Below are 24,025 nucleotides of genomic sequence, written 5' to 3' on the forward strand. Positions count from 1 at the left end.
GTCCGAGCAATTTGAAATGGTAAACTTGTGTTTTAAGGTTCATTTTGGAGCAACACGGCCTGAGACATGGGCGTGTTTCTCAGCCGTGTATGACACATGACCATGCGGCACGACCGTGCGTCCCTTGTAGGTTCAAGGCATGCAAGTCAGGCAGTTACATGGCCTAGCACACGGCCTAGCACACGGCCTGGCACACGGGCATGTGGCTTGGCCGTGTGACCCAAGTTATAGAGTTACACGAGCATGGACATGGGCTGGGAGATGGTCGTGTGTCCCTATTTCGAATGGCCACACGCTGTCTGACCCCTGCAGTTCAAATTTTTCAACTTTTTCCTAAAATTTCCAAATGTTTTTGACTTAGTCCTGGATTGTTTTTATAGTAGTTTTAGGGCCTCAAGGGCTCGATTAAGGGACATTATGAATGTATTTGAATGAAATTTAATTATGTTTGTATTAATGTATGATTCGAATGGTTTACTATTTTGTTTGTCCGGTAATACTCCGTAACCTTGTCCCGGCGACGGATACGGGTTAGGGGTGTTACATTTCCTATTTCTCCATTTTCACCATTTCTATTCATTTGATTCTACATGCAATACATTTCTGGTTTCAACGAGCGAGCAGAGGGACTAATTGGACATATGCAATTGAGGCTCAAATAATTTATAATTAAGTTCCAGTTTGTCATCTATTAATTATAAACTCATTTGGTCATGAAGTCATTTCACTATAGTATCACGACTGAGCTCTCCCTAACAACATACCGTTATGAAAGCAACTCGATCAATGCTCGTCTAATGACCTTGTCATAAATGTGTTACCCTTATAAGATATCCTTAATCTCTTTGGGATGATATCTGTTCTCCCAATATTATCCTAATTTATCTCATGACAACCATTATATCTTCCTTCATGAAAAGTCAATTACTATCAAATAGTAATCAAGTAATTCATCACAAAGACTAACGACCCATGACCATGTGTACTTTTCATTACCCATGTAATGCCAATGAGAGGATATCATTTATACATGTATCGGGCTATGAATTCCACTATTGTGAATGATGCTACATACAACAGTTGTCGTACACCCAACACACTAGCTTTCGGTTCCTTATCTATTTGAACTTAAACTTTTACTTACATCAAAGTGTACGAGTCATGGATACCTAGTCTATTATCCACTCAGGATTTAAGTATTCCACACTATGAACGTCACAAGTGACAAAATTCCATAAACGAATTCAAAATCTATTCTTCTTGGGTCTAGTTCGATGTACTGTCAGTCTAGTCAGTCACATCTATATATTTATCTTCTGAGAGTCATTTACTCTGATGCTCAAGATAAAGCACTCCACAATTTGACTTGATAGATGACATATTAGTCTTTCAATCAGTTTGCTCATTTTCGATTAGACTAAGGACATGTTTAGGTTCATCTACTAATATAGTTGTCTTTCTATATTATAATCCGACCACGTAATACCACTTAGCATTAGTTAAATATTAGACAATCAATGAACAAAACTTGCTTCTATTTTTCTTTGTGTGTAAAAACCATATGAGGACAATTATGCAAATTGAATTAATGTAATCCATGAATTTGATTTATTAACCAATCTATGTTAAAAAATTACAACTGTACATAGACAAAAATGGTACACTTAGGGAAACCAGATCCAACATTATGCATAAGTGGAACCTTTTGGAACCTACATAACCTTTGATGAAGTGCTTGATAGACCCACAATTTCAAAGAATTTTCTAGTGCCATAAGGATCATCACTAATAAATGTTAACTTGTTTCACTTTCCAGCACAGATACCAAAGTTGGGTCTTACTTTTCTACTCCCACATCATAAGGTAAACCTCAATAGCTTATAAGCATAGAGTCTTTACTTGAGGCAAGACAAAAAATATGGTAAAATCTTTAAACTTGGTCCAAACAGGAAAGAATGCCTCAACCAATTAGAAGAGGATCATGCACTCCTATGCAAAAAGACGACTCATGAGTAACTCAAAGAATACAACATAAGATCTAGTGAAAAAAGAGAAAGGTATAGCCCTCTTCTAGGATTCATTCATCCCGTAGCATCTTTTACTTACTGAAGCATCGAAGAGCATCTTAGAACATAGGCTCCAATAACCCCATAGTTTACCTTGTGCCTAAAGCATATTCACCTAGGTTTTACCCACCTACCTTCAAACTCAGTTACGTTTAGAAGGGACAAACAAATTTAATTATTTGGTGATTTTAATTAATTTTTAATTCATAGAAACTCGGCATTTTCATTTTTGTTACTCAAAAGCTCCACAATCACGAAAACATCAGAATGAATTCTGTAACACCCCTAACCTAAATTCGTCGTCGAAACAGGGGTACAGAGCATTATCGGAGTTTACAGATCAATTAATTAGACATTTCATATAATATAGCATTCATATAAGAAATCAATCAAAATTAAACATATTGTCCCTTATATAAGCACTCGGGGCCCAAAATACACGTTAGAAAAAAGTCAGGACTAGATCCGGTACTTAAAGAATGTTTTAGAAAATTTTGAAAATTTTCAAAGTTGCAAGGGACACATGGCCGTGTGGCCAGGCCATGTGACTCACACAGCCAAGAGACACACTCGTGTCGTAGGCCGTGTGGGCATTTGAAATAGTTACACGCCCGTGTGTTAGGCCATATGAACATACTAACTTGTGTAATTTAAAAGATATAGGGGACACACGGTCGTGTCACTTGGCCATGTGTCACACGCGGCTGAGACACACGCCTTTGTCTCTGCCCGTGTGGACAAAAATAGGTCATTTCTAAGTCACATTTCTCACCCAATTTGGTACCAACCTAAACACAACAATTTTTATATCAAGAAGCCATAACAAGGCATTCAAATCAAGTTAAAATCAAGTCTTAAACATCTATTATCACAACATACTACCAATATGCCCTTAGGCACCTCAAATGACAAATTAATAACATGTCAACCAAATATCCATATTTACCTAGATAACCAAATGCATATATGCATAATTGTACCAAATATACTATTTCAAACCAATCATCAAAATACCTATAAGTTTTCCATCATTCAACCATATCAAACACATTAAATATGTTAGGCCACATACATAAACACATCAAATATATCAAACACAAGCCATTTAAATGGCTTGCCTCAACAAAACATTTATATACCATCATTGGCCAAAATATCCTATACATGCCATTATAATCAGAATTAATTTACTAAAAGTACCAAAAGAGTCGATGGATAGTGTGAAATAACTCTGACCAACTTTCAACCCGAATGAGCTTCCAAATTACTATAAAAAATGGAAATAACACAGAGTAAGCATTTAATCTTAGTAAGTTCGTATAATACAGAATTTAACTTACCATATTTCCACAAAATAGGTAAGTAAACATAGCATATCTCAATCAATTTGGCCAAAAGCTTAAACACATGATCACCAACATATTAGCCATGAAAATCACATATAAAATCCAACACACAAGGTTGAATTCATCAAATAATCATATTTCATGTATTTCATGTATATACCGGTAATAGTTCATATCAAACTCATATGATTTCATAACAGAACTGTGCCCGTTGAACCATTTAAAATATCATTGGATACACGGGTAGTACACTCGAGGTGTACTGAACTGTAATCCGTCAATTCATATTCATGTATGCTCATACGAGCTGTAAACAGTAAGCTCTTCCGAGCTGAATAACGGGAAGCTCATGCGAGCTAAATATTGGGAAGCTCATAAGAGCTGAAATCGGGAAGCTCATGAGACCTGAAATCAGGAAGCTCATACGAGCTGTGGTGTGTCCAAAACACATGCAAGACCTCAACCAAATCGGTAACCCTAATGATATGTCATTTGTATCCTATGAATTTCTAAGGTTCAAACAAGACTAAGTAACTATCGGATATGCGATCGGTAATTATACATAGCAATTATATAAATCACATACACACAATTCAATTTAAAATTTATAAACATACAATTTGGTTACACGAACTTACCTAGACAAGTTTATGTAGATACGAAGGCGACTAATTCGATATTTTTCCTTTGCCTCGATCTAACTCTATACTAGGTCTAATCGGATCTATATGAATGAATTTATCTCAATTCAATATAATTCATATTCAATTTAGTCAAACAACACATTTTTTACAAAATTACTATTTTACCGTTATACTTTTAATTTATTACAATTTAGTCCCTAGGCTCAAAAAATGAATTTCATGGAATTTAATCCTTATTCAAACCTAGTCAATTTTTATACATATTAATAGCAGCCCATATAATTCAAAACATCACAATTTTACCATAAATTTATCATCTTTTTCAATTTAATCCCTAATTGATAATTTTATCAAAATTCTCTTTATAAAAGTTGTTTATCTAACAACAACCTTTCATTTTCTATCATAAAACTTCAAAATTCAAGCATACTCATCAATGGAAAAACCCTAATACTTTAAGATTTTTGCAAATTAATCCCTGAGTTAGCTAGATTAAGCTATTACGATCTTTGAAACATAGAAATTATTAAAAACGGGACAATGATACATACTAATTGAGCAAAATAAGCTTGCTAATATCTCAAGCTTCCATGTCTAGGTTTTCTTCTCTTTTTTTTTATTTGGTGGTAGATGATGATAATAAATTTTTTATTATTTAATATCACTTTAATTGGTAATTTCCAAAATTAACCTTAATGTTTCATGAAATTTCCAATAATGACTATTCATGCTTAACCACAAGCATTTTAATTGTCTATTTACTATATAAAGACCTCCAATTTAAAATTCTATAGCTATTTAATAACTTTATCTATTAGAACTCAACTTTTGCACTTAATGCAATTTAGTCATTTTTATCAAATTAGGTATGTAAACGGTAAAATTTCTTAACGAAATTTTTATATGTTATTTCTATCATACTGTAGACCATATAATAATATAAATAAATTTTTCCGACTTCAGATTTGTGGTCCCGAAGCCACTGTTCCGATTTCACTGAAAACGAGCTGTTACAAATTCCCCTAAAAAAATAGAAAAACATAGAAAGACAATGAAGGATAATAATTTTGGTTATATTATTTCAAAACGGTGGAGTTGCATAGTTTTAAGCATTATGACATTTTTTTATGCTTAAATCAATTTTAGTTCACTTTTTTTTACATTTTTTAAACTATTCATAAACACTATAAACCCCTAAAATCCCAATTAACTAAATTGAAGAGTATTACATGCTTAAATGCTTGGACCCGCGACCTTTAAATTAATGTAACAATAACGATGACAACTGAATTAAGACTTAATTGAAATTTGAGAAAATTTTTAGGTAAAAGACAGAAATGAATATTGTATAAAATGGGGGTTTACATACTTGTATCAATGTGTGTACCTACCATATTTTTGCCTTTTATTGTTACTGTTTCTATGCTTGTCGGGACTGCCCTTTGTCTATGTCCTTAAAAGGAGGTGAAGTTCGTGAACTCCAGGAACTGAGACAAAGTGGATTTGCCGGATACGAAAATTAAAAGATGAAAAGAACGTTGGATTTAAATTATGAAACGTAGTTCAACGCCTAAATTAATTTTAGGTTAAGAGGATTTCAAAAATTGGAGGAATGATCTTTGGTGGTAAGATAGAAAAGAGGAATACGATTCCAAAAGTAATTGGTAGGCTTCCCATTATATATTGAACAGGATAGAGTAATTCCTTTGTAACAGTCAATTTCCCATCAGAAATAATCATTTTCGCTAAAAAATTCATCAGAAATAAAACTTCCTTAATTTGACATCCATACATCTAAAAGAATTTCTAAACTTTATTTGACATAGATGGACATGTATGGTCTCTAGGTACAACACCTGACTCTTACATTTATAATTGACTTACATTCCTGGTAAAAAAAGCAAATCAATGCTAATTCACACACCACAAATAGAATTGTTGTTGTAATTTGAACGTTCAACGTGAGTTTATATGGTCAACACTCATTGTCGCTAATCAATAGCCTGAATTCTAGAGTCTAAAGTTTAGTCTTGGTAACTTAAACTACCGATAAATCAAAGGATAAATGGTTAGGTAGCGTTAGATACGTGTCCAAGATTTTTTTTAATATACTATTAGAGATTGAAAATAGGGTAACAAAATTAGAATTCATCTTAAACAGGTATAGACAAAAGTTTTAATCATCGCTCTATTCATGTTAAGACAATAGGTGCCCAAGATCTTAGACTTTGTTCCGATACTTGTGTTATTATGATTCGAATATCAACAACGAATGAGTCGGAAAGAACCTGTAAAATAGTGATTGTAAAGTTGCACTGCAGCAACAAAATATTAGAAGGGATCGGGAGAGAAAGCTGAATATGGAAGAATTCAATTACAAGGGCTTGCTACGAATCTGGGGTGGTCATCTCCGGCCATGATCACCACAATCTTCGGCTCCATACTAGCGGATGCTTGGATGGTTTCGTTGTTCTTTTCTTCTTTCGCATTTGGAAGTTCAGGCGATGACTGGCGCCAGTGACTACAAGCGAGGAAGAGCAATGCGATGCCAATGATACCGAAAACGATGGTAAGGCCTCCGAATAGATAGGGAAGTGGAGAATTCCATTGCAATAGAGAATCATTACCGACTGTTGAATTGCCACTTGACCGCATTTCTCACCCTCTGCGCCTACACTTTTTCTTGTTGTAAACAAAACTGTTGTGTTAATTTTGATGATCATAAATGGTCAATTTATATGTATTTAAATGCTTAGTGGATGCATTTATTCCATGTTGATTCTTTCTTTTTATTATTCACATTACCAAAACGTCCTCCCAATAGATTCTTCTCTTCTAATTTGTTAGTTAACATAAAATTGATGATAGTTGGTTAGGTAGTCTAATTATGTACTTACCCTGCAATCCCATCTTTATTTTTTGAATTTTTTACGTTAAAAATCCATTTATTTTCATGTACTAGGATAGGCATATAAGATATTTTCAAATTTATGAAATATATATTTATGTCTGTATTCAACATCCACTATCAAATCCAACTACGGGAGGATGCTATGGAGATATGAAAGGTCGATATTATCATAGAGTAATTACAAGGACGAAATTAGAAAATGTTTTTTAAGCTGATTGGAGTAGCAAAAATATAATTTTATCATTTTAATAGTCTATATATTTATAATTTTAAAAGTTTAGATCAAAATTTTATCAAAAATTAAAATATAATTTTATTATTACTAATTTAAAATTTTATAAATATCTAAGATGGAGTACACTGCGACCCACGACTTCCTATATAAATTTGGGTTAGAAGAGTGTAATCTTATTTTATTTAGATTCTTTTTTTAAAAAAAAATATTTGTTTAAACGTCTTCTATCAACATCTGATACAAATTAAAAAATAAACATAGAAGTGAGACCTTATAAAAAATAATTAAACCAAGTGACAGAGATGGCATGATAGGGTGAAGATTCTTATGGAAATTAACATAGATTTAAGGAATGGTTAGATATATCTATGGTTGGATTATTTGTTTAGTTCCGAAAGTTTCGTTTGAAATTTGAAGAGTTTAAATAAAAATATTAAGTTTAGAAAATGAGTTTGGGTAAAAATATTAGACCTATTTAAAATATGGGTTAGATTTGGGCCTGAACATTCAAGGATCTTGTCCAGCCCGACTTGTTTTTAAGTTTTTAATATATTATATTATATTATTTTTATACATTATATAATTTGTAACACATTAAAAAAAATAAACTTATACTAAATATGTAATACTATCACAATATAAACATTAAAATAATATTAAGATGACTATAAAAAATTTCAATAAATAAAAAATAAAATTATTAATATTAAAACAAAATAATATAAATATTTTTTAAAATATTTAAAATATAAAATGAGTGTGTTTAAAATGGACTTGGGTTAGTCTTTTACAAATATGAGCAATTTAAATAAAATTTTAGGTCATACTTTAGGCCGAACCGGACTTGAATAAACATAAAATAAGTTAATATTATACTTAGATCTTACCTTAGCTGAGTGACGATTACTTTTAAAAATGATAGATTCCTAAAAAATTTAGTAGAAATTTGCATGTGCTACAGTAAGTAAACCTAGAATCTTAGAGAGTAGTGAATTGTCAAAATTAATGGGAGGGTTGATTCTGGAAAACATGAAAAGCAAAGGGGCACTAATTCCCTTTTCTTTGTTCCAACGGGCAAAGAATCTTTAGATAACAAGAATCAACTTTGTAAATTCATATCTGCAATTCACGTTCAGTGAATACCGAATCAATTAGTTGATGGAGAATACGGATCATAAATGGCGTATGGTACAGGCAGAGATTGCTCTATTTATATGGGTTTTACTTAAATGCAGTTACATACCATTTTTCTACTAAAATTGATATATTGGTATCAGTTCATTTCGATGTATTATTTTAAATTTATTAATATTATTTTTTAAAAATAAATTAAAAAATATATAAATATTTATAAATATCAAATAAATAATATTGAATAAATTTTAAATATAAAATATTCATCAATTATATAAAATACTCATTAATAAACCTCACAAATAAAAATTCATCATTCAATAAATTCAAAACTAACAAGAAAAAAGAAGCCGAAGGGTGGTGAGTAGAGGTGTCCATGGGCCGGGCCCAATTAAAATTTTAGGACCGATTGGTAGGCTCAAGCCCGACCCGACCTGAAAACTGGCTGATTTTTTTTCCACGCCCAGCCCATATTATATATGCTAAACTCAAGCCCGGCCCGACCCGACCTATTTTTTTTATTGAAAATATTTTATTACATAAAATAAATTTTAAAATTATAATATATGAAATTCACTAAAAAATTTAAAACAAACAATTCCCCAAAATTACCAAATTGCATTAACAAATATTAAAAATTGGATGAAAACTTATTGTCATTTGTTGGATATACACCTCATTAACGTTCATAATAATTAATTATTGCCCCTTTAAAAAAATAACCATTGCTAATGTAATGATTATCTTTTCAATAAAATAATAAATTTTACACAAAATGAAAAACGACAAAGTATAAAAATGAAAAACAACAAAGTAAATGATGGCATTAAATTTGTTCATTGAAGTACATTAAAGCTAAATGATAGTACATGAAATTTAATAATTAGTGAAATAACTTGGTAACTAAAACCAACCACAACAAGGTTATATTCTCATGCAAATGATGTTGGAAACTTGACAAAATTAAAAGCTCTACAATATCTATATATCACGCAGAATAGCAGCAGAAATTAGCACCCAACCCAATGGCAGTAGTAGAACAATAGTGAAACAACACCCAAAATAGCTCCAAAAATAACCTACAAAATGTAATCAATCATTCAAAATATCTATATATCAAACAATCAACATATTTAATTTTATAACAAACTATAAATTCTAAGGTAAATTATATACCGAAAAAGGAATCGAAGCATCATCGTCCTCATCCTCATCGTCATTCTCATCATTGTTGCAATCAATTTCTAATATAAAATAAGAATAAATAGTTAGATAATCAAATTGATAAAATGTTATAAAATTATAACAATAAAACGAGAATAATAATTAGAAGTTGAAAATCCCTTAGCTCGTATCCAGTTATCAAAGCAAACAACGGTTCGAACCGTTTTTGGTTTAAGGGAACTCCACAAAGATGTGATAACTTTCTTCCCCATGCTAAAAGCCAACTCGAAAGCTACAGTCGATATTGGAATTGCCAAAATATCACGAGCCAAAAATGAAAGCTCACGATATCGAATTGAACTTTTTCTCTAATAATCCAGTACATCTATTTGACTATTCAACTCAAGCTCTTGTTCTTCCAAATAAATGTCCAATTGTGACCTTTCACTCTTAGTATTGGATTCACTTAAGTATCTTCTATAGTCATCACTCTCATCATAATCCCCTCCCAAATCAACCCTATTAATATTAACTTCATGCAAACTAGAATCAACATGATCGTTATCCGAAACATTGGAAATCCCGGCCAAAGAGGAAGACATGGATTTGGAGTTCTTAACATACTCTTCAAACAAGAGTTTAAGATTGCTAAGAATGTTTTGCACAAAGTTTGAATCATGAGCACCGTAGATTGTAGTAAAGCAATACTGCATATAATTTAACTTGTAACGAAGATCTAAAATTGCAGCACATGACAATATCAAAGAATACTCAGGCCAATATTTATTAAATTTCTTTTGCATTTGCATAACCATTGGAGTTAAAAACGAATTAGAACCTTTAATTATATCAATTAAGACATTGTGAACCTTCCAAACCCCTTTAAAATAAAGATTAGTCGTTAGATAATTAGAACCAGAAAAAACACAAGTCATATCATAAAAGACTTTTAAAAATTTACAAAGAGTAGCAACATTTCCCCACTTTTCATCAAAAAGTGCAAATATTTGATAATCTTTATCTCATTGACCCCAATAATCTAACACATCTTTATAGTAAAAAGTAAATTCAAGCGTCAACTAAGTAGAATTCCATCTCATACACACATCTTGACGTAATTTTTTGGTTGCATTCAAATGAAAGCTTTTGTCGGCCACATCATAAAATTTTTTCTTAGGAATTCCCAACTTTTTTATGTACTTGATTCCATTTCGAATCTTACCAACAACATCATCAGCAAGTTCCAAACGAACTTTAACTATAAGATTCAATATATGTGTAAAACATCTAACTTGAAAAAAACCACCATCATACAAAAGAGCTCGGTTTTCACGAAAACAATTTTTTAGACAATAAACCATAACATCGTTATAAGAAGCATTATTCAGAGTGATGCTAAAAATTTTCTTGTCTATACCCTACTAAGATAAACATAAAATAAGTTCATCTGCTATGTTCAAACCATCTTACGGAGGAGATAAAGCTCTAAACCTTAGGATTCTCTTTTGTAGCTTCCAATCTTTGTCAACCTAATGAGCAGTAATGTAAATGTATTCATCATTAGCATGCTCAAAGTTCCAATTATCGGAAGTTAGACAAATTAAACCAGGTGCTTTAACCAACTTTTCTTTAACATGATCTGTAACGCCCCAAAAATTTAAGTCTTTAATTTCTTTACATGATATGACACAAATTGTTTGTTTGGTTTAATGGCTAAGTGATTTGGGTGTGTATGAGAGTGTTTGAGAAGCCTGGGTTGAAGCCTTAGCTTTTGCAGAATTTTTAGTTTTACTTTTAAATGAATCTGGACACTGGCATATAGGCCTTATAAATAATAGTGCTTGTTTTATGACACAAAAATAGCTTGTGGTCTAGTGGTAAGGTGGCATGTTGTGTAACTGTGAGGTTTGAGGTTCAAGTCCTGGGTTGCGCAATGAAGTAGTTATTTTGCTGCTTAAGCTGTGTAGGTAGTGGAGTTGGACTGAAACATACTTAAGGGGAGTTTGAATAGAATTTGAATGGAGTTGTTGGGAGAGCTGAGGAGAAATCAGTGGAATAATTCAAGGAGGGATAAGGGGGAGAGATTTTAGGAGAAAATCAAGGGAAGTGATTGGAGAGGAGAAGTGTGCCAAAAGTGGACTTTGATACTCAGGAAATTTAGCCAGAGGGGATACTACTCATTTTGGTATACTTTTCATTTCGATTTTGTGTAGTGTTTCTCCCTTTTTGCTTTTTGGTGCCGAATTTTTGCTAAGATTTCGAGTACCCCTCGGGTTTTTCTTTTGCTGCTCTTTCCTTTTATATTTTTTTTGTTTTGGCCGAATATATTTTTTAGTTCCCTCCTCTGCCAAATTTTCTTCTTTTTTTCCCTCTTCTCTTTGTTATTTCTTTTCGTTTCTCTACTTCTCCAAACATTGACCGAACAATGTTGAAGTAGTTTCATATTGCATTTTTCGTCTGAATTACTCTTTTTCCTCTACTCCTTTTGATCAACTGTTTGTCGAATATTGCCTTCTCTCTATTTTTATCTCTTCAAATTTGTTTTCGGCTTGAAAACAATTCTCTAACGGTTCAACTTTCTCGAGGAGTGAATGAGTATCATGTAATATTAAAGTTGTTGAAGCCTTTCTCCCGTCACTTGATCAAAGGTAAGTATGTAGTCGAGCATTCTAAGGTGTAGGCCGAGTTCTTTCTGTGGTTCCGTAAGATATCATGTGTGGATTTAAACCACATGAATATACAATCTTATTTAATAAAATCCATTTGTAATGTAGATATCCGTCAAGGAGATTATAGTCAACCTTCGCCAGTGGTATAAGTCGGCTAAGCCACATTTGACAATCGAGACAAGTGTTAATTTTAGTTTTGGTTAAAGGTGTAAAAAGGGGGAGATTAACCCTATTGTTCAGTGACTAATGGAAAGGTTTGTATGAATATAGGCTTTGGTACTCGTGGATCTTGGTGCGTTTCCACAATCAGGTGTGTAAACACCCCATTATAACCGTAGATCGACAAAAACCAAAAATCTAAAAATACGGCGTTTGAGACCACAAAAGCGTGTGATCGATCATGTGGTAAGCCCAATCTACGAATCATGGGCGATAGACTATAGAGGCCTCTATGAGCATTTCCATGGGCTTTGGCCGTAATGGGCCACATTGGGCCAAAATGGGCCGTGTGGGCTAAATGGGCTCGTGGGCCCCACACGGATGAAAACCATAATTTGTGGCAAGTACTGGACTAGGTTATGCAGATCCCATAGCGTGTGGGCCCACTTGGGCTGAGTAATGGACCTTAGGCCCATTTACACTGTTTTGATCGATTAGGTTACCTGAGTCGCTCGAGGTGACTACAGACCTTTCGAGTGGTTGATATTTGCACCGAAACCCCAAAATAGGTAAAATAACCAAAATACCTCCAAAGGGAAAAATGACTATTTACCCCTAATAGATGGAAATGACCGTTATACCCTTAGAGGTAGGTTGACTGATGTGTTCATGATTTGTATATGACTGTTACTGAGTATGACATTCTACATACACGTATGATTTATGACATGACATACTGCATGGGGTTGGGATACTGTTATGGAGGAAGTATATTGTTATTGGCAGCTTTGCTGCGATACTGTTACTGGTAGTTTTGTTACGATACTATAACGGGCAGCTTTGCTGCGATATTGGTGTGTTGGTTGGGTGGCTCAATTTTATCCCCATATGGTGTGTTGGTGGTACAGAGAGGTATGTTGGCTGGATTGGGACGGGTTGCATTATTGCACTGTACTAATATTGTATTGGGCTAAGGCCCACATTGTTACTGTACTAGGCTAAGGCCATATTGTAGGTTACTGAATAGGGCTCAGGCCCAGACTGTTTCTGCATGTTGTATACTGACTGACTAATAGGGGATTACACACTGCGTTTTCATAAACTCACCATTTCCTTTTAACTATACAGATAATCCTCAGCCATAGGCGATTTGGTGCTGCAAGGGACTTGGAGGTGGCCACACATCTGCAGTTGTTTTATACTTACTTTTATTTTAAGTTTAAATTTTGTGTTGGGTTTTGTTTGTGTAATAAGACCATTTATGTTTGTTTAAATTTTTAATTGGGCTTTTGTTTGTTTATTTTAAACTGCTAGTTTAGGAGAAGACGTATTCTCAAAATAATTATTGTTTTCAAGAGTTTGAGATTTTAGATCAACCTTTTTATAATAATAGCAGATAACAAGGAAAACCATTTGACTAGATGATTTTTTAAATAATAATAAAGGGGTTTTTAAACTTAGAAGTGAATTTTTACCACTAAGTCCTATTTTCGAAAGACACTTTGATGTGGCATGCCATATTTGACCATAACGTCTAGGTTGAGTTTGGGGTTTTACATTTAGTGGTATTAGAGCCAGGTTACAAAACTCGACTGTGTAATGGGTTTTGAAAATATTTGAATTTCTGGAAAACTATTCTTGAAGTATTTTAGAAGGTTTACAAGTGTGGCACACTGAGTCTCCAGTGCAGAATCCATAGGTTTTCTTTATACTGAAGATTGCTTTAACTGAAATAGACTGAGAGACTACTATTGGTAGTAGGACTGTACTGAAACTCTTTCTTGAGAGTAAATTGAAACTGTAGGGAGAAATTGATTTGTGAAAATAAAACTCTGATTACTGCTTTTCATAAGACATATGTTAATAATTACTGGAATTTCAAACTAATGCATAAAACTTCGTAATCAAATAATACGTTATTTGATATGAGCACTAGAGGTACTCGTGGAAAGGGTAAATGAGGCCGCGATAGAGGCCGAGGAAGTGCTAGGGCTGGGTCTTCGACATCAGGCCACATGCCTAATGTTGGGGCTAGGGAGGCACCAACTTCACCGATGACTGAGACGGGATCATACGATCGAGTAGCTAGGGACGATGCAGTATCCTAAGCTATGCTCCGTATTCTGGAAAGGTTTGCAGGGACCAATACTGGTGTAGTTGGCTATGGGTCGATTTCATAACGACTCTGGTCGAATGGAGCGGAAATCTTTAGGGGTATCTCTAGAGTAGCCCCTAATATGGCTGAATACTGGTTGGAAGCCATAAAGAGAATAATAGACGACCTCGACTACACCTCTGAGCAAAAACTAAAAGATGCAGTGTCTTTACTGCGAGATGAAGCCTGTTAGTGGTGGCTTACCGTGAGAGAGGGTACTCAGGCCGATCGGTTAACGTGGGATTCGTTTAAGGCAACATTCCAACGAAAGTATGTGGGCACAAGTTATGTGGACGCCCGAAGAAGGGAATTTCTAAGTTTGACCTAGGGGAATACAACTGTGGCAGAGTTTCTGCTATTGAGTCGCTGTGCTCCTGGGATAGTGGAGACTGAATATGAATGCCGTGTGAGATTTGAGGATGGCCTCCGAGATGAGTTACAAGTCTTAATAGTTTCGCAGAGAGAGCGAGATTTTGCTGCCCTAGTAATAAAGGCAAAAATCGTCGAGGACGTGAAGTGCTCTGAGCGCCAGAACCGTGAGAAGGATAGGGGCAGGTATAAGAGGGATTAGAGCCCTCAAGTTCTTTTAGAAGGCCTAAAAAGAAGGCCATGTTTGATGGGCCAGTTCGAGCTGGGGTTCCTATTGTAAGGCTACAACCTTGTGCTAATTATGGGATACATCATCTGGGTGAGTGCTGGAAGAAGATTGGGGCATGCTTCAGATGTAGGTGTATGGAGCATCAAGTCAAGAAGTGTCCTCAGATACCTGTTCAGATGCAAGCTGTAGGTCAGGTTTATGTTCAGCCAACGAGAGGTGGCCAGTAGCCACCGAGAGGCCGTGGGTAGGCTAGAGGTGGAAATGGTGTAGGACAAGGTCGTGGAGCACCAGGCAGAGGTGCTGGTAACATTAAGGCGAGGCAGCCAACACTGGTCTATACTATTCATCGCCTAGGGGATGCTGATGCTCGAGATGTTATAACCAGTATGTTCCTAATTCATAATGTACCTTACAATGTTCTGAATGATTTAGGGTCTACGCATTCATACATTACATTCACCATGTCTGGCACATTGGGTATCATGTGTGAGAGTACTGGTAATAAGATAACTGTGTTAAGTCCACTGGGACAACCAATAAGGGTAGACAAGTTGTTTAGGGATGTGCCCCTAGAGGTTCAATGAGTTATATTTCTAGCGGATTTGATGGAGCTACTGTTTGGTAAATTTGACCTAATTTTGGGGATTGATTGGTTGGTAAAACATCGTGCAAGTTTGGATTGTGCTGCTAAGCGTATGGTGTTGAAGACTACTGAAGATGAGGAGATGGCTGTGATTGGGGAGCGGAAGGACTTTCTGTCTAATGTGATCTCTGCATTTAGGGCCGAAAAATTGGTTTGCAAGGGTTGTGAGGCGTTTCTAACCTATATTGGTGTGTCTGATTCTGAGGGTCCTTCTGTTGAAGATATAAAAATAGTTAAGGATTTTTCTGATGTATTTCCTGATGAGCTCCCTGGGTTGCCTCCGAGCCGCGAAGATGAATTTGGTATTGTGCTCCTGCCAGGAGCAGTTCTAGTGCCCATTGCCCCTTATAGGTTGGCAACGAAGAAGCTGATGGAATTAAAAGCTCAATTCCAAGAACTGTTAGATCGATGGTTCATTTAACCTAGTACGTCTCCATGGGGAGCACCAGTGTTGTTCGTAAAGAAGTATGGGTCCATGCGCATGTGCATCAACTATCAGTAATTCAATAAAATGACTATTAAGAATAATTATCCTTTGCCAAGGATAGACAATTTATTTGATCAGCTACGAAGAGCTTCAGTTTTCTCCAAAGTAGATCTTTATTCTAGGTACCATCAGCTGGGAGTTAAGGAGGCTGACGAATTCCTAGTGATGCCGTTTAGGCTGACGAATGCACCAGCTGCCTTCATGGACCTGATGAACCGAGTATTCCAGCCCTACCTGGATCAGTTCATGGTGGTGTTTATAGACGATATCTTGGTGTATTCAAGAACCGAGGATAAACATTATGCACATCTCCGAATTATTCTACAGATTTTAATGGAGAAACAACTATACGCTAAGTTCAACAAGTGTGAGTTCTAGCTGCGAGAAGTGACTTTTCTAGGTCATGTGGTATCTGCCGAGGGGATTAAGGTAGATCTTCAAAAAATTGAAATCGTATTGGATTGGAAACCACCTAAGACCGTATCTAAGATTCGAAGCTATCTAGGTCTGGCAGGGTATTACAGAAGTTTTGTTGAGGGGTTTTCCTTGATTACTGCACCTTTGACTAAGTGCTACGTAAAGGGATACTGTTTAACTGGACTTCTAAGCAGTAAGAAAGTTTTAAGAAATTGAAAAAAGTTCTGACTGAGGCCTCTATCTTGATACAGCCAGAGTCTGGGAAAGAATTCACTGTCTACAGTGATGCATCACACGTTGGTTTGGGTTGTATGCTGATGCAAGAGGGTAAGGTGGTTGCTTATGCGTCTCGTCAGATTAAGCCACACGAGACAAATCACCCTACTCATGACTTGGAGTTAGTTGCAGTGGTATTCGCACTGAAAATTTAGAGGCATTATTTATACGGCGAGAAGTGTACAATCTACACAGATCACAAGAGCCTTAAGTACCTCCTCACTCAGAAGGAGCTGAATCTTAGGTAGCGAAGATGGATAGAGTTGCTTAAGGATTATGATTTCTCGATTGAGTACCACCCTGGTAAGGATAACGTGGTAGCTAACGCATTGAGCCGTAGGGCTGTATCTGATTTGAGAGTAATGTTTGCTCGTCTAAGCTTGTTTGATGAGGGTAGCTTGTTGGCTGAGCTACAAGTTAGACCGAAGTGGACTGAACAAATTAAGGGCAAACAGTTGTTGGATGAGTAACTGGTTCTTCGTCTCTGACCAGTTGAGCGTAGGGAAACTTTAGATTTTGGGCTGGATAGTGAAGGAGTACTGTGCTTCCGTGGGAGAGTCTATGTACCGAAGGATAATGATTTGAGGCAGTCTATACTGTGAGAGGCACATAGTAGTCCTAATGGTATGCATCTCAGCGGGAATAAAATGTACCTTGACCTTCGTGAGTTATATTGGTGGCCTGGTCTTAAGCTTGAAGTTACTGATTTTGTAAGTAAGTGTTTAACTTGCCAGTAAGCGAAGGCTGAACATCAGTTACCTTCAGGGTTGCTATAGCTAGTTAAAATTCCACTTTGGAAGTGGGAGAGAGTAACTATGGATTTTGTGAGTGGGCTGCCCTTAACGCCTACTAAGAAGGATTCGATATGGGTTTTTGTAGACCGATTGACTAAATCTGACCATTTCATGCCAGTACGTACTGATTACTCTTTGCAGAAGTTGGCTAAATTGTATGTGGCTGAGATAGTAACATTGCATGGGGTACCAGTTTCCATAATATCAGATAGAGATCCTCGCTTCACGTCTCGATTCTAGAAGAAGTTACACGAGGCTTTGGGTACAAGACTAGACTTTAGTACTGCGTTTCATCCCCAGACAGATGGTCAATTAGAAAGGGTGATTCAAATATTGGAGGATATGTTAAGAAGTTGTCTAATGGATTTTCGAGGGAGTTGGGAAGACTATTTGCCGCTAGCAAAGTTCGCGTATAATAATAGCTACGAGTCCAATATTCAAATGGCACCGTACGAGGCGTTATATGGTCGTAGGTGTCGTACTCTTACCTGTTGGACTGAGTTGGGCGAGCGGCGAGTTTTGGGGCCAGAGTTAGTTTCTGATATCGAAGAGAAGGTAAAACTAATTCGAGACCGGTTGAAAGAAGCATCTGATATGCAGAAGTCTTATGTGGACCTTAAACGACAAGAGGTTGAGTATTCTATGGGGGACAACTTATTTCTCAAGGTCTCCCCTTGGAAAAAGTTACTAAGGTTTGGGCGGAAGGGTAAGCTTAGCCCTAGGTTCATTGAGCCTTATAGTATACTAAAGCATCTGGGACTGGTTGCCTATAAACTTGAGTTGCCTCCAGAATTAGACTGGATTCACGATGTGTTCCACATCTCCATGCTGAGACGTTATCGCTCTGATCCCACACATATAATACCAGTCGAGAAGTCGAGGTTAGGCCAGATCTAACCTTCGAGGAAGAGCCAATGCAGGTATTGGACCATGGGGTTAAGGTACTGAGGAAGAAATCTATTCCACTAGTCAAAGTACTTTGGCGTAATCACAGTTCAGAAGAGGCCACGTGGGAACCTGAAGAGGCGATGCGACAATAATACCCTTATTTGTTCTGACTAGGTAAATTTTGAGGCCGAAATTTCGTTAAGGGGTAAAGTTGTAACTCCCTAAAAATTTAAGTCTTTAATTTCTTTGCATGATATGACATAAATTGCTTGTTTGGTTTAACGGCTAAGTGATTTGGGAGTGCATGAGAGTGTTTGAGAAGCCTGGGTTCAAGTCTTAGCTTTTGCAGAATTTTTAGTTTTGCTTGTAAATGAATCTAGACACTAGCATATAGGCCTTATAAATAATAGTGCTTGTTTTATGACACAAAATAGCTTGTGGTCTAGTGGCAAGCTGGCATGTTGTGTAACTGTGAGGTCTGAGGTTCAAGTCCTGGGTTGTGCAATTAAGTATTTATTTTGCTGCTTGAGTTGTGTAGGTAGTGGAGTTGGACTGAAACACAGCTAAGGGGAGTTTGAATAGAATTTGAATGGAGTTGTTGGGGGAGTTGCGGAGAAATCGGTGGAATAATTCAAAGAGGGATAAGGGGAGAGATTTTAAGAGAAAATCAAGGGTTGGTATACTTTTCATTTCGGTTTTGTGTAGTGTTTCTCTCCTTCTAATTTTTGGTGCTGAATTTTTGCTAAGATTTCGAGTACCTCTTAGGTTTTTCTTTTGCTGCTCTTTCCTTTTATCTTTTTTTTTCTTGTTTTGGCCGAATAGCTTTTTAGTTCCCTCCTCTGCCGAATTCTCCTCTTTGTTGTTTCTTTTCGTTACTCTACTTTTCCAAACCTTGACCGAACAGTGTTGAAGTAGTTTCGTATTGCATCTTTCGTCCGAATTGCTCTTCTTCCTCTACTCCTTTTGATAAACTGTTTGTCAAATATTGCCTTCTTTCTCTTTTTATCTCTTCAAATTTCTTTTTCACTTGACAACAATTCTCTGACGGTTTGAATTTCTCGAGGAGTGAAAGAGTATCGCGTAATATTAAAGTTGTTGAAACCTTTCTCCCATCACTCGATCAAAGGTAAGTATGTAGTCAACCTGTTTAATAAAATGTGTGGATTTAAACCACATGAATATACAATCCTGTTTAATAAAATCCGCTTGTAATGCAAATATCTGTCAATGAGATTGTAGTCAACCTTCGTCAGTGGTAAAAGTGGGCTAAGCCACATTTGACAATCGAGACAAGTGTTAATTTTAGTTTTGGTTAAGGGTGTAAAAAGGGGGAGATTAACCCTATTGTTCAGTGACTAATGGAAAGCTTTGCATGAATGTAGGCTTTGCTGCTCGTGGATCTTGGTGCGTTTTCACAATCAGGTGTGTAAACACCCCATTGTAATCGTAGAACGACAAAAGGCCAAAAATTTGAAAATACGGTGTTTGAGGCCACACAGGCGTCTGATTGCTCATGTGGTAATCCCAACCCACAAATCATTGGCGATAGACTATAGAGGCCTCCATGAGCATTTCCATGGGCTTTGGCTGTAATGGGCCACATTAGGCCGAAATAGGTCGTGTGGGCTAAATGGGCTCGTGGGCCCTACAATGATGAAAACAACGATTTGTGGCAAATACTAGATTGGGTTATGTAGATCCCATAGCCGTGGTGAAATCTGGGCTGAACGGGCCGTACGAGCGTGTGGGCCCACTTGGGTCGAGTAATGGGCCCTGGGCCCATTTACACTGTTATGACCGTTTAGGTTACTTGAGTCGATCGAGGTGACTGCGGACTTTTCGAGTAGCCTATATTTGCATTGAGACCCCAAAATAGGTAAAATGACCAAAATACCCCCAAAGGGAAAAATGATTGTTTTACCTCTAATTGATGGAAATGACCGTTATACCCATAGAGGTAGATTGACTGATGTGTTCATGATTTGTATATGACTGTTACTGAGTATGAAATTTTGCATACATGTATGATTTATGACATGACATACTGCATGGGGTTGGGATACTGTTATGGAGGAAGTATACTGTTACTGGCAGTTTACTGCGATACTGATATTGGCAGCTTTGCTGCGATACTATTACTAGCAGCTTTGCTGTGATACTATTAAGGGCAGCTTTGCTGTGACATTGCTGTGTTGGTTAGGTGGGTTGATTTTATCCCCACATGGTGTGTTGGTGGTACGGAGAGGTGTGTTGGCTGGATTGGGACGGGTTGCATTATTGCACTGTACTGATATTGTATTGGGCTAAGGCCCACATGGTTACTGTACTAGGCTAAGGCCACACTGTAATGTTACTGAATAAGGCTCAGGCCCAGACTATTTCTGCATGTTGTATACTGACTGACTGATAGGGGATTACACACTGAGTTTTAGTAAACTCGCCATTTCCTTTTAACTGTACAGGTAATCCTCAGCCATAGGTGATTTGGTGCTGCGAGGGACTCGGAGGTGGGTACTCATCTGCAGCTGTTTTACACTTGCTTTTATTTTAAGTTTAAAGTTTGTGTTGGGTTTTGTTTACGTAATAAGGTCATTTATGTTTGTTTAAATTTTTAACTGGGCTTTTGTGTACTTATTTTAGACTGCTAGTTTAGGAGAGGACGAATTATCAAAATAATTATTGTTTTCAAAGACATAAAATTTAAACATTAGAGTTTTCAAAAGCTTCCGCGATTTTAGATCAACCTTTTATAACAATAGCAGGTAACAAGACAAACTTTTTGACTAGATGATTTGTTAAATAATAAAGGGGTTTTTAAACCTAGAAGTGAATTTCTACCAACAATTCCTATTTTCGAAAGACACTTTGATGTGCCATTCCAGATTTGACCATAACATATAGGCCGGGTTTGGGGTGTTACATGATCTTTCTCTTTTGCATAATATATTAGGACATCCCTAGTAGTTGTTTGTCTACTTATATTTTTAAAATTAGGACTAACAACACTCATCATGTATCTAAATCCCGGTTCTTCAACTTTCCTAAATGAATGCTTGCCCCACACAAGAAAAGTATAAACAGCTTGACGACACTCGTCAGCATCAAACTTGTAGGTTTTTATAGATGATCTACCTCCTAAGGATGGTTGAGTGGCTATGGTGTATTTAGTGATGTCCTTATTAATTTTTTTCAAATAGCTATTTCGATGACGTCTTAAATGGGAGGTTTCGCTAGATGTTTTAGTAGAAAAAAATACTCTTACCGTGATTATATTGTGCCTTCAACTCGTTTTTGTTCTCACATTCAAGCTTTGTCATTTCATCCCACACCTTTGAAGTAGTAGACTTTTGATGTTTGAAGACACTTCATATTCATTAAATCCATCAGCCACATTTATTGGAGTATTCGAACTAACCATTGTCATAAAAAATGAAGTCCTAAAATCGTAAAAATTCAATTATTATATAAAAACACAAAAAAAGAGTTAAAACTAAACCTATTTGTCCAAATAGGAGAGTAGTATTTCAATTTAATTAAAAGAAACTTAATTGACAACTATTGGCAGATATATCCACAAACAGGTTACATAAATTATAATTAAAAATATGATAAATTTTTGTAAAAATTTCAAAAAGTATAATAAGTTTTTTTAGTGCTTTAATTGTCTTTTAATTTTAAATGAGTTGCAAATTTAACATTTCATCGTTAAAGTATATTAATTCTTTTACTTCAAAATTTATTTATTTATTTTAAAAATCAGACTTTCTCCTATATTCAAGTGGTGATAATAGGAAAGAAACATAGAGGTAAGTTCATGAATAAGTTCCACTTTCTCCTATATTTCCTTTTGTAAGAAAACATAATAATCTCCTTGTTTTAGAGGAAAACTACAGTTTCTTAATTAGTAGTTTTTATTCGATTTTTTTTACTATTTGGAATCAAGATTTTCAAATCCAATGATAATTCATACTATCATTAGCTAGGAAAACATCCACAATTACTTTCATTCATCTTTCTTTTAATCTTATTATCAATTACCAAATTCTTTCCTCAACCTCATCAGATCGTCAAGAAAAATAGCTGAACTTGTTGCCTCTATTTCTTCCAACACCAAAAATTTATTTTTTTGATGTAAAAATAAAATTTACAATAAAAATAAAACAAATTTTATTTTAGATTTCAATGTCATAAGTCATAACTAAATGTTTTATTTTTCTCTTCTTTCATTTTATTTACATTGAATTTATAAAAAAATAATAAAGCTTTTGGTGTTTCACACATTAAATGTGATCAATTTCGAATGATGTTCAACTAGGATAATAAATTAATTTACTATATTTTTTGGAATAAAAAGCAAATATATATATAGAGAAATACCCATAGTGGAATCAATTAATTTCCACAAACATGTTTGAGAAGCATGCAAATATATTCAACAAGTCTAAAATTTAGTCTATTGTAGCAATCGGTAGTTGATTGTTGCTTCAGTAGCTATTAGAACTTAAAGCAGCAGGTAGTAGCTATTACAGAAAATTACCTATGAATGGGGGAACTAAGGTTGCAGAAGGCAGAAAAGCCTAAAGCAGCAGCGACGCCCAACAACTGGCGTGGAAGTGGAAATCAGTAGAAGGTAGAAAAGCAACAATGGTGATAGTGGGTAAGAAAAAAGTGAAAAGCTGCAAAATGAAGAGAAGCAGCAGTGGTGGCAACATGAAAAAAGCAAGAAGCAAGGAAAAATTGAAGTAAAAGTTGAGGGTTAGGGATTAAGAGGAAATAGGGATTGGAAAAGGAAAAAGAAATGGGGGATATTGGGATTGGAATTTGGAAAGTGATGTGGGGAACAAGGGTAAAAATCTGGGGTTAATAAAATTGCATTGGGCCGGGCTGAGCTCGTGCTAAAAAATCCTTGCCCGCAGCCCGAACCATTTTTAAAACGAGCCTTATTCCTAAACCCAATCCTATTTTTCAAGCTATATTTTTTGTCCAAATCCTCCCATATTTCTGGCGGCCCTTCGGGCCAAATCGTGTGGCCCGACCAATGGACAGATCTAGTAAGGGAACTTTTTTGATAAATAAGTTCAAGGATAAGTGAAGATTTTTTATTGTATTTTAATTTTTATATTTTAAATGAAAAAGTATGACCCAGAATAAAATTAAAAAATGCTAAACTTTACTTTCTAGTATAATATTTTTTTCTTGGTCAATACATTCCTTAAGTCTTTTCATAATAATAAATAGTTAAAATTTTATATATTTTTTAATATTATTCATACATCAGCCAATGCATCATGTTCTAGCGGTGTGACCAGAATGAGTCACTGTGACTAGTACAGACCGAAATTTTCATCGATGTGGAAAAAGATGTTGCTTGTTCTGCTTTAGCATTGGTATGGTGCATATCGGAAATGTTGAACCGACCGTGATGGTATTACTCATACA

The 24,025-nt window shown here is 35.6% G+C and overlaps 1 long non-coding RNA gene across 1 annotated transcript; it reads right to left on the reverse strand.

Moving 5' to 3' along the window:
- Positions 1-9,173: 9,173 nt before the first annotated feature.
- LOC121215486 (uncharacterized) lies at positions 9,174-23,400 on the reverse strand. Its single transcript, XR_005911357.1, has 3 exons — positions 23,124-23,400; positions 21,849-22,023; positions 9,174-9,580 (listed from the first exon to the last, which is right to left on the reverse strand). It is a non-coding gene; the product is annotated as an uncharacterized lncRNA (long non-coding RNA).
- Between the last annotated feature and the right edge of the window lie 625 nt (positions 23,401-24,025).

Source organism: Gossypium hirsutum, chromosome D03, assembly GCF_007990345.1.
Source record: "Gossypium hirsutum isolate 1008001.06 chromosome D03, Gossypium_hirsutum_v2.1, whole genome shotgun sequence".
NCBI classification, from domain to species: Eukaryota; Viridiplantae; Streptophyta; class Magnoliopsida; order Malvales; family Malvaceae; genus Gossypium; species Gossypium hirsutum.